The following is a 12,984-nucleotide window of genomic DNA, read 5'->3' as shown; positions in this document are numbered from 1 at the left end:
CTTTTGGAGTGCGGTGTTTGTTTTTTTGGTGGTGTTTTTGTTTGGTTGGTTTTTAGTAGTATACCAGTGTTATAGCTTTAAACTGATACACTACTCTTTAAATGAGATAGTGTTAGGAGGTATCATGCGTTTCATGGTGCAGTTCCAGCTTTCCCCACCTAGTTGAATCAGCAGCTCCTTTCTCGTTTATACTCTCACTACCCTTACATCATCCTGCCAACTGCCAGCTAAAGATCTATTTACTCTGCTTGCAAGAGACAACACACAAGAAATAAAATAACAAAATTAAAGTAATGATTTTGTAAACTGGTAATTGTTTAAGTCCTTTCAGAGTAATAACATTTTCTAAAAGGAATATGAATAAGCTGAAAAATTGGGGTATGTTATTTTGAGCTTCTTTTTGGTTCATTTGAGAAAGAAAGCACTAACAATAAGATGTTTGGGCTGAATGAAATCTCCTTTGTTTTATCTCATTTCCCCAGTTTCACAAGTAGGAAGAAGAATGTAAGCAATTAAACAAACTATTGGCCTAAATGACAAAGCTCTAAACCTTTGGCAGCGCTGGATACTTAAGACCTTCTTATTCCAAGTTCACGTGTTGACTCTGATTAAGGACAAAACATCCTTGTTTAGACAGAGACATACTGAGAGGGGACTTCTTCTGCAGGGCCTTCTAACTCTCAAACACACTTCCCTCTGGTAGATCTCAGACTTGTTGTTTCTGGGGCATCAGCTGAAGTAACCTGCTTGCAGGCAATTTGCAGGGAAAAACTGAGGTGAGGGTGGTGGTGTGTGGAATATTAATATTAGGATGATATAAAAGTAGGACTCATTAAGTTTGTTCAGAGGTAAAGTGTTGTAAATGGAATAATATTTTTCTGTTTCTGGGTCTCCAGAAAACACAAGCCCTGAAGGACAGACTTTCAAATGTGTCACGTTGTGCTAGACAGGGTTTTCCTAAATACTAAGGAAGTTGCAATCCTGACTTCTATTTCAATCAATGGGATTTAAGCACTTAATTTCAGTTATTTTGAAAATTCCACTAAGCATTTGTCTTTCTAACCATCTAAACACTTTAGAGAATCTTTTGACACGTGATTCAAGATCTATGTCTTACAGAAACAGAAATTTTTAAAAGTGACAACATAATAAAAGGCAGCATTAAAACAGGAGCTGGGCTTTTTCCAGGTGTGGTTGATGACGTTCAGAGGTGGTGGGAAAATGAAGCCAAAATCAGAGCAACTGCACAGGCACATATGAGCAAGCGTCAGAAATTCCCTCTCTGTGGCAGTTACCTTTGGTATCCTGAACCATGCACTTGATCAGATTTTCCAATCTGAACAAATATAGAAAAGGGAAATCTGAGAAGAACATCATAAGCACAGACAGACATTTGGCCAGGCTCAGGGAGTGTTCAGATATGCCAGCAACTTCAGCAGGTACAGAAGACAAGGCGAGCAGAGTATCAGCGTGCTACAGTGGGTAAACCTCAGACAGTGTATGGCCACTCAGCCCAGTCACAGGCGTTTTCTCAGGATGAAATTCTACCATTCTTATCACTTTTTTTTGACCAAGCTAGGCAGATAATGACAAGAATTCTTAAAGTACCACGGCTGTGGTATCTTACATAATTGCTACAGATTCAGGAGATAATAACAATCTCCAGCTGCCCGTAACATTGCAATTAAAATCTCTAGTAATCATCGGTATAAGTTTGTAAGAACTGCACAACAGCAGAAAAGCCAGCCTTTCTCATTATTAAATAAAGATAGAGCCTGAAAGATAACCGTCCTTGTTCAATATAAAACATATTCCTTATCCTGATAAGCTATGAGAAAACAAAGTTTTGCTTTAACAAGGTGAAATGAAAAAATATCTGGTCTCAAAGGAAATTACTATTATGACACACTATATTTAACTTTTTTTTTTTTTTGTTAAGGAGGTAACTTAAGTATCATGTAAAAGTATTTAAAAACTGATTAAAGCACATACAGGTTTCTACAGAAGAAAGGAAGTGTCATTGTGAGCTTTTTATTTTATTAATTTTCATACAGCTGAAAAAAAAATTCTCCTAAAGAAAAGTTTTGCATTTCCTTAACCTAATCAATTATTCAGCTATATGACCTCCTTATTTAGTTACATCATTTACTAATCTAGATAGAATCTTGATTTCAGTGTAGGAAGGTATACGCAGTGTTTAGGCTCAGAGAAACCAATCACTTATGTGTGAGTTGTTGATCCTTTTGGTTCCAGTTATAGCTGTAATTAATTTGTCCCACTGAACTGATTTTAGCAAGCTTGAATAATAGAGATTCAGCTTTAGCCCTTCAATCATCCCAAAGTGTGTCTTGATTCAGTATCTTTTAAATTAATTCAGTGACTTGCATAGTTTCAAGAGAAAATTATCTTATCATTCTTTTGATTTTTTGATACAGTGAATAATAGAGCTATTAAAAATGAGTAAGATCAGAAAACTTAATTTAATTGATTAGTCAGTTCTGGGAAACCAACACATTTGTGTAAAAGTTATGAAAAACTGAATCAAGAACTATATTTCCTTGCACTTCTAAGATGTTAGATAAATACTGTAATAAAACACCAGTATAACAATACCTTTCACTCACTTTTCTTTAGGTATCAGACAAAAGTTACTTTCTGAGTTTGTTTTTTTTTTTTCACCAAATGTACGTTCATGCAAAAGACAAAGGATTATCCAACCAGACTATAGAACATATAATAAAAATTACTGCCAACATCTAGGTACAGCATAACCTGCCAAAAAAGCAAATATTCCCTGTAAGATTATATAACATTCCCTTCACAAGGAACCTGCTCTTTTTTCCAGAGGAACCAGTGGCAGAACTGGGATGGGGCACTTCTTAATCTGCAGTGTCTGTGTATCCACAGCTGTTTGCATTTCAGGTGGTGTCAGGAGTGCTGCCAGCACGGCACACCATGGACTCAGCCGTCACCTTCCGAAACCTCCTTTACCAAAATTAGCACAGAACTTTTAGAATAACCTCTACAATTAATCAATGCTTTCTAGCGAGAAGGAGCCCACAAGTGTTAACCTGTTGTGACAGTCAGTTACCCTGACTATTAAAAACCTAAACTTTCTTGGATCTCATACTTGGTCTTGATTGTCTTATAGAGCTTCTATCCAAAATCCCTTTCCCGACGGCAGATGCTTACAGACTGATCAAACGATCCTTATCCTCTTTACATGCTTGTCAAGAGCTATATGAGGAAGTGGATTTATCCTCATTTTCTTCATTTTAATGAGCCTGGGAATGAACAAGTCAGTCTCCTTCGGCAAAACTTACACTCCTAATAGCAATGTGCCAACAGAAAAACCCTGCCATGCTCTTAAACTCTCTCCCAATGCTTTGGAGCACTATTGCCCCATCCACTCCCTATTTTATAACCTAACTACAACTCCTCAAATTGCATTTGACTGCTCTTTTCCTTTGTTTTGACCTTCAGCAAAGTCCACAGGCCTCGAACACAAGAGGAAACAGGGAATTCATTTGGTCAAAATAATGTGCGGTTTAGAGAAAGACCATTACAACTCATAATTTTGAGCAATTCAGCAAAATCCCAAGTCTGTGAGATGTCAGATCAGTTCCATAATACAAAATACCAAGATGACAATACGCTGAAAACATCTGCTAAATATACTGATTTATGCCACCCAGAAAGTTGCCAAATGTTAGATTCCTGATGAATATAGTTCAGTTATTTCACTGAATTCTAGTGAATTATGGGCTTTATTAGAGAATTCACATATTGTCTATACAGCTTCAATATCTATTTGAGCTTCAGCTAGAATTCATGAAAACACACTCCCAATCTTTAAAATGCAGTGCATCAGGCATGTTCTGGGTCAGAATCAACTCTCACACAAGTAAATCTGGATTAACGAAATCCACAAAGGCTAATGTACTGGTACTAGCACAAAGTAAACAGTAAAAACAGACCCACCTCCATATATTTTAAGGCAAAGAGCTCCACCTTACCATACTATACAAAATCCTTGAATATAGATGAGAAAAATGCAGAAAAGGAAAAGAAAAAATTAACACTACCCTAAAGAGATAAAAAGGGTGATAACTTAGCAGTGACTTCATTGTTTCATTTTCCTATAGCAGCTACCATGGAAAGGGAAGAACAGTAGAAGGTTGAAGTTTAGCTCCTCTCTACTCTCTTTCAGTCTCAAAGAATCTGATGTGACAATTCTGTGCTCAGTTGTTTGAACAGCTTAAAACACATGCTAGGTAGCTTAAGGAAGGAAATTAATACAGTTCTCCTAGCTTGTTCATTCCATGGGAAAGATGAATGAAGAACAGAGCCTGGGACGCATGTTGGAAAAATGTGTCAGAGCAATTAACAAAAAAGCCATTTATATAATGCATCACACAAAGCAGCAGGTGAAGTATATACAGAAACTGAAAGATGATATGCAAGTTCAAAATCTAAGTGTCAATTCAATACCAAGGATAATCTGGCGTTGACTCCCAACTGAAGTTTAAAATGGGATTCAGCTGAACTGAATTCCTGATTGCTTCACTATCAAAGCATGGATGTTCCAGCATCTGTGGGAATGAGGAAAAAAAGACTTTTGTGCCCTCCCCGAGCACTAGCTAAGATGGTACATGATCCCATATCACCATATGTGACTGCAGTCACAGGGCTGCATGGCCCCATTCACACCAGTCTGGATCTATCCCCGTTCACACTCTCTTGTGAAAGCATTAAGACCAACACCAATGCAACATTTTACACTCCTTCTTTTGCAAGTATAAGTACTCACACAAGCTTTGATTTGCCACCAGCTTTTGTCCATGTTATCTGCAGGCCACTGTGCCATATGTGGATGTCAACTATATTGTCCGTGCTGCGTTGATATTCTTAATAGTGAGCATCCCTGCGTTGTTTTGTATAGCAAATACACTCAACAGGGCTTTGCATGACTCAGAGTATATCCAGAAAATCTGAATAGTCCACCGAATTAATGTAAGTGGATTGCTTTCAAAGTTGTTCTCATTATGAACAGATTACTTATATCCATGACCACATTTAAACACTTCAGTTGAAAAACTACATTTTATGTGGAGCCAACTTCCATAATGTTCAGAACACAGTATAGTAACTAGAAAGAAATGTATGGATCATGAATGTACAAACTGTTAAGCACATTGGACAAAGTATCATTGCTGTCATGCACAACAGCTTAGCAGAAAATAATACAAAGTTTTTTCCTGAGTTACTATCACCATGGCTGTGGCTGCTGGAAATGATATTGCAACTGCACAAAAATAGGAGAAGTTCCACTAAGATGTGAACAAGAGAGGCTTCTAACCAGAGAGAGGAGAGGATCTGCAAAATATCCTGGCTATGTGGGACAGGAAAAAGCTGCCAAAGGGCTCCTCAGCCCTACAAGGTGAAAATTCAACTGTTTCAATAAAAAATGGCTGAAAAAAACATCACAGTTTAAATTGTTTGGCCTTCCTCAGTGACGGGCATTTTCATATAGTGACAGCCACACCATACAATAATAGATTTGTATTTCTAAGGTGTATTACAGGAAGGAGCCAATTCATGGAACAGGAACAAAGGAATGGTAATGTTGGAACAAGCAGCACTCCAGCTGCCCCAGGAGCCCCTGGTACTGGTTGGTACCAGCCACCCCAGGGAAGCTGCAGAAAGCCCAAGAGCCAGCAGCACTGGACGGGCCTTCTAAAGTTTCTCTTAACTTCTGGTAATGTTATTGATCATAACTGTGCATGTTCTCATTGCCCGGTAGTCATGCCTAAGTCAAAGGATTGAAAAATGAAACCTGTTACAGTCTTCATCTGTGTCACCTTGTTACAGTTAGGTCCACAGATCAGTTATGCACTGGAAAAAACAAACAAACAAACAAACAACAACCACCACAAAACCAACCAAACAAAAAAACAAATGAAAAGCCATTTCATTTGGCAATCTATTGCTGCCTTCCAGTTTCACAGACAACTTTCATCACCACCTTACATTTATTAACAGTTTGCAGTTTACAAAAGCGTTTGTGGTTCATTCTGCCTCTTAGTCACAGGTTTCTGAGAAACACTGTTAACTAATTGAGTGGAAGAAGTAAAGACTACGGCACCACTGGCAAGCTCATTTCTTTTTAAGAGGCTGTCTACAGCCATGGTTCAGGTGCAGCCACAGCCCATGAAATTCCTCACTACACTTTCTGTCAAGTTTCTTGTTCATGCCCATGGAGGCAGGATGTTGGCCAATGATGGGTTTATACCACCCTCAGTGGTAGCATGAACTCCCCATACCATTTCCAATTAACATAAGAACAGAACTGCAGAAATTAAGACAGCAAGTTCTTAGTTTTCCCCAAGGGACAAGATCATCCAAGCAAGTAGCATTCTGTTTCTTGTTGCCCTTGGAGGCAGTTCTAGTGGAGAAGATGACTGCAGGTCAATAGCCTGTCTAAAGAGACTGAATGCAAATGCTCATGTATTTCATCTGTATGATGAGTTAGTCAAGTCTCAGTTAAGACTGAAAATGTAACAGGATGCTTCTCTTTGTATTATTTTGTAACACAAACTATCTACAGAATATACATAGCCAAAGTAGATAAGTTTGTATAGTGTTCACAAGTGGAGAATAGCCTGCCGAATATAATCATTTTTCCAGTCATCTTTTACTGAACTAAGTATTCACCCTTTACAAAAAGAATTGTAATGCAGAGGTAATGTCAGCAATGATAAACCACTGACTTTATGAAAATGATTTACTTTTTAATAATGGAAATGTAAATACATTGTTTAAGTAACTCCAAATTTATATACATTGAAAATATTTACTTTTCAGGATTTTTGATTGTTTGTTCTGAGCTTGGTTGGTTTTCATGAGGCAAGCTTTCTTCTGGTTCTTTCAGCTTCCTGACTGCTAAGTCTACATTAAAAGCAGGGTCATACTGTTGAAGGACAATCCCACTGTAATCAATACAACATCATGATGGCAACCACTGTCCCTAAGGCAAAAACAAGTATCTCTATCGGAGTAAACTCTCCTGGGACATTCAAAAGATTAAAAACAAACAAACAAAAACCTTATTCTGAAATCTGATTTTTAAAAAGTCTACAAAGAGAAATATGGGGAGTTTGTTTTATGGAGAATATCAGCTTAAATGTTTTGGGAAATATCCACGCACATACAAACACTCATTATTTGTGGTCTTCAAAGATACAGAAAACAGACCAAGTTATTTAATTCCACTCTTTTGGAGTCTTATTTCTCAGCACAAACCAGCCGTGTCAATAGGCTAGTGCTGAAGATGTCTCCCACTGTCATCTTATGTCTAAGGTCAAGTGTTTTGTATCCTTTGCTGCACTAGGTGATTAACAAAACAAAGTTTTAGCTGTAGACAGCTGGATGCTTACTGTGCTGCAAGCACTGATGGTTAGTCTTGTCTTTGATTGTATGAATTGACTTCGGTTTCAACAATAGTTGAAAATTCTGTGGAACTGGACAAACTACAAATAGATTGCTCCCAGTTTCCTGTTTTCATTCCGATGTGTACAAATTACCTCAACATGCCCTTTTTTCTGAAAACGCTAAGGTCTGAAAGAAACTCTTGTTATATTGTTGCCACTTAGGTTTCACTGAGCCTGCATTATCTACTCACAGCTTTAATGACTTCCTGCAGAGAGAGGCTCTGTAGAAGTCTTGGCAGCAGGGCTAAGAATAGCATTAAATGCAAGGTTATCTAGGCATTACACTCAGTGTAACATGCAATTAACTCTCCTCTTCCATTTTCATTACACAATTATTCATTAATGTCAATTTAATTTTATGCATTGTTCTACATGACCGAAGGCTGATTACGGGCCTTTTCACTCCAATATCCCAAGTTAACTGGTGCCAGCCTCTCTCAGGGCTGCCTAATTGCAATTTAGCCCAGACAATTCCTCCCATTTTTGCCCTCCAGTAATGGAACAACAGATCATGGCCAGGTAAAGATTTTAAGGTGGAAATAAAGCCCAAGCCTCAGCAGCACTGGAAACAGTAGAGCCGTGTCCCTCCCTTCCCTTTAACATCTCACATTTTCTGAGTTATTGTTTAGTGCAGCTGCCCATGCCATAAAAAACTCATAACTTAAATTGGCCTCTGCACCCTCCCAGGGACTTCTCCTGTTACGTAACACTGCTTCAACACAAAAACAACACTATGCACTGTAAAGACTCAGTATAGTGTATATTTAATTGACTTGTTCAACAAGAAGGTAGCCATCCTATGGTCTCTCTGTTCACTGAATTTCGTTTGCCTCACTAGTTAACTTTTGGCAAAGTTTTGAAAAAGTTTTAAAGCATTTTCATGTTTGAACTGCTCGTGCTTTATTTGTTTTCGCTCTCCAAAAAACTATTCTATGATCAGATATTTTTCTTAATGAAAGTAAGTGGAAAGTCTCGCACGTAAAGCAACACATTTTGCAAGCCGTTTTCACTGCAAACCACTTAATAAGCCACCTTAACAAGTCAGGATATAAATATGGCCAAAACCAATATAGATTCTTACACATCATCTTCTCCTGGTAATTTGCATTGTACTTTAAATCTGCACAAACAGCTCATCACTTCCTTTTTTTTTTCTTCAGTTTTACTGGCAGACCATGGCCTAAAACAAAATTTAAAGAACAGCTAAGACATAAGGTATGTGCCTTTCTATTTCCTCCAAACCACGTAAGCCTGTATGTCTCAGATTTAAAAATCAGGAAGTAATTCAGTGTCCTCTACCTGAGTTACCAGTTTCATTTCAGAAGAGGATCTGTATGAGGTCTTTTCCACACACCTGGCAGTAGGACTGTATGATGAGACATGCTTTAAATGTTGTCTGATGCCTAAAGGTAAACAACAAGCTGCTTCTTTTAAAGCAATAATGAGAAAGAACAAGTTATGTGCATTACAGTGCTCCTTTCTTTCCTTTCTTGCCACTGGATTTAAAGCTGTGTCAGCATTCTCACTTGAAACCCCTGTTTTCAGGGGCTTTATGATTCTGTTGTAAAAATGACTTCCAAGCTGAAACTTGGCATGTAAGCTTTCAGCCTAAGAGCAAATATTTTTTACTAATTGTCAAAACCAAAATCCTCTTGGTTGTTCTTAAGTTGAAAAGGCACTGTTCCCTCCCTCTCCCCCACCCAAACTGTAATGAACTGGCTGTGCAGTTTGTTTCATACACCTATAAATAAAAAGCATTTGTAGGACCTCAGTCTATTAAGTGGACTTGGATACTATTAGTAGTTGCTTTTTGAAAGCACTCAATAACTCAAGGCTGAAATAAAACGTGCATATGTTATTGAGCTTATAAGTTACTTTATCTCTTGTTATTCTTTACTACTTTAAGTTTCATGGTGATTTAAATTCATGGAATAAAGGTCATTAAGCATGCAGAATACTCAGCTCTAGTGATCTGCTAGATCAGAAACTCCACAGGGCAAATTTATCAATGGTATAGCCACATTTATCGCAAAGGAGTCATACAGCAGCTGCTTAAAAATGCATAAACATGTATTTAACAAACTCGACGTGAATGGATATGATGAGGTTCTTATAGACCATGATGTAATAAAATATATTTTAAAACTCCCCAAATAGGTTTTAACTTAATTAAGTCAATATGTGTGTTTAAAGCTTATACTTATATGATCAGGTCAATAACCGGTATTTGGGGGATTTTAAAACAGAGATTTTTAAAGTTTTTGTTTGTTTGTTTTAGTTTAAAAAAAAAAGAAATCCATGAGGCAAAATAGGAAACCTGCAATTGAGTAAGGTAAAGGCTGAGGTATAAACCAGACAAAGTCAAGAAATTACAAGTGAAAGCTGACATTATGCTTCAAAATTGCAGAGGGCGAAACATAGCACGGGAGGTGTCAGTGCTGCATGTGCTGTGCTGCCCTGACGAATCGCACAAGTGAAGGATAAAGTGGCAAAGAGTTAAAACAAAGCTTGATCTAACTTTTGATGACTTTGTTTCTGTCACAGCTTACATTGACCTGGACCTTTTATGTTAAATTAGGAGTCTCACACTTCCATATTTTATTTTGAATTCGGCTTTTTCTTCTAAGCACACAGAGATTTTAACAGCCAAAGTTGTTTGATACTTTGATTTTTTGGCCTTAATTTTTAAGTTACCAATAGTTTACAGCTTTCTAGAGCTTTTTGATTCATGCTCTGTTTGCTTTCCCTCTGTGAGGTTTATGGCCATGGGACCTAATTTGCTGGTTTCATTATGTATGTTAGACAAAATCTGTATTGCTAACAGGGCTCAGTTTGGGTCTGAAAGTTTTATTTCTAAAGTTAAACCATTACTGTGTAACAAATAGCTACTCAGAAAATGTACTTGCATCTGTCAGTTCCCTGAAGTTGACAACTGATTTGAACTTTTTATGTCTAAACTAATTTAACCATGCAATAACATCACAAAGCAAACCGAGCCAGTGGTTATTGCAGCGCACCACACGGGCCTCCACACACAATCTTCTAGGAAAAGGGTTTCTGAATCAACACAAAGCAAGAACTGCCCGTGGCGAGGAACACTTTGGTTGGCATTAACAAAACAGTGAAAGCTGCAATATGGGCACAGTTTCCCTTGAAAGTTTACATGCCAGCTTTTCTCTTTTTGTTTTGGGATGCTGAAATGCATGTGAAGCATGGATACAGGCTACACGTCTGGGATCCTGAGGATTGGAAAGATACTACCTAAGGACAATCCTGTGCTTTTACCTACAAAACCAGTAAAAAGTATTGCATCTATTCATGTCTGTTCATTATATTTTTAAATCAGAATTTGAATTTCAGGTGATCAGACAAAAATTCATGATGAACATCTCACCATCATAGGTATTTGAGTAAAGGACTCACCAAGTGAATGCTGTTGGAATGTTAAATGGTTGAGAACAGCAAAACCAGATAATCACAAAGCTACAGGTACAACCTCTGAAGTCCAATGGCCATGGAAACTGAGTCCTATAAGTTTAAACATAATTATCTAGCACATAAATATTAATCTCTAAACCAAATCTGAGAGCAATTTGGGGTTTGACAGCTGGTAGCCCCACATTATCTCGCCTGAGAGAGCAGCCTTCCATGCAGCGCTGAGACCTGCCTGAGCTGAACATGCACCTTGCACGTTTTTGCAGCCAAGATGGGAGGGGGTCGGTGCTCTGCAGGTGGCAGCTCTGGTGGGTGACTCAAAATGGAGCCTCCGCACAGCTAAGCCAAAACAACTTCTGCAAAGTCACTCTCAAAATGCTTCTCCATGGCTTCTCATAGGAGCAGATTGGTTTTTCATGGGCTAAAATTCAGAGAGGAAGGAACCAGCTTGCCTTATGATTATTCATACTATTGTCTAGGCTTTAGATGACATTCAGGTAGGTACTCATGCTCTCTGCTGAGGCAGCTTTCGCAAGTATGCTGGCTGTTCAGTTTGCCAAGCATATGTAAACAGTTTAAAAAAATGAAATAACTGTTCTGTATTAAAAAATATCTTTACTTCCCACCCCCCCACAAGCCCCAATTGTTTTTCATTATGGTTTGCTTGCATGCCAAACTTCATTTGAACAAATAAAGATATTTTTTAGGTATAGGATTAAAAAAAAAATAAAATAGCATTATAGTTATGTAAAATCTATGCTCCTGTAATTTAAAACAATGCTACCCTGGAGTTTTAAACTTTCCAAAATGAGGATTTATAATGAAACACCTGACAAAACCTTAACATACAGATACTAATAAGTTATTCTGTAAACAATGGATCTGATTCAGATTTTTTCAAACTACCACATTTAGTCTAGTGTGACTTCACTCCAGTGGAATAGTTCCCCTCATTTACCTTGTTTTGAGTGGTTGCAATCACACGTGATATATGGTAAACACATGTTGGGGGATCTGTACAGATTGCTATTTCTTAAGTTCTACATTGACAAAAATGGATAGTAGATGAAGTGGGGTCTCTAACGAGTTAGCCAGAAAAACACTTAATGAATAAAAATAAATGTGTGTTATTTCAAATGCCATTGTACTTTGTATTTTTACCATAGAGCTGTTCAGCTTTTCCCCACCCTCTGACATTAAACCTGCCCAGCATTCTTGAAAACATATTTTTTGGTTTCCACATAATTTGGTCGTTTTACTAATAGGGTTTATAGAAATAACATGTTCTATTTAGACTTAGTGTGGTGCATAAGCAAATGGCAGCTGAGCAGCTATTCTGGAAGGTTAAAATGGCTCACTGAGGTATTATTGCAGCTGTTGTAGGCCTTGTAACAGCCATGGGTGCTGACTCAGAGAAGGATCTTGTGTCACAGAATCCTGCTCCGGACTGTAATTCTAATGAGGCTCATGACCAGGAGCTGGCTGCTGGGGTAAGAAGGTGCAGACAGAGCTGGTAACTTCACTGGCTGAGCTAAAGCCCGACTCAAAATCAAATGCATGAGGACAGATTTGCACTAAAACGATGACAATGGGATGGAACTGAGCACGTAGCTGCTTCCAGTCATATAAAACCAATTATAAATGAGGTGAATATTTGGCATCTAAGTAGATGTCGTAAGTTCCTCCTCAAAGTATTTTCTGCTACGGCCTGGGTTGGGGGCGGGGGTAGCATTGCAGGATGGCTCAGATCATCTCAGTTACTCACTGAGTAACAACTTCAGTTGATTTAACTAATGCATGAAGACTCTAAAATACACTGAAAACCTGGAAGATGACACCTTTATTGCCTGGATTTTGTGCAAATATTAGAAAGAAGATTCAGGAATTGGGTACGATACCACACTCTCTGTTTGGATAACGTTTACTTTATCCTTAGAAAGCATATTTACTACAAAACACGTATTCCTGACACGTTTAATTGGGGACATTTTAAAAATTCAGCAAATCAACTAATTACTAATAGAGCCCTGAATTACAAGTGGGCACTGCATATGCCAAC

At 38.0% G+C, this 12,984-nt stretch overlaps 1 protein-coding gene across 49 annotated transcripts in view; it reads right to left on the bottom strand.

Annotated features, from left to right (window-relative positions):
* LOC135580042 (uncharacterized) overlaps window positions 1-12,984 on the bottom strand; it is a 494,152-nt gene that overhangs the window by 113,393 nt on the left and 367,775 nt on the right. The gene's annotated exons all lie outside the window — the stretch shown is intronic.

The sequence above is a fragment of the Columba livia genome, chromosome 8 (genome assembly GCF_036013475.1).
Source record: "Columba livia isolate bColLiv1 breed racing homer chromosome 8, bColLiv1.pat.W.v2, whole genome shotgun sequence".
NCBI classification, from domain to species: Eukaryota; Metazoa; Chordata; class Aves; order Columbiformes; family Columbidae; genus Columba; species Columba livia.
This window is presented reverse-complemented; position numbering and strand designations above follow the sequence as displayed.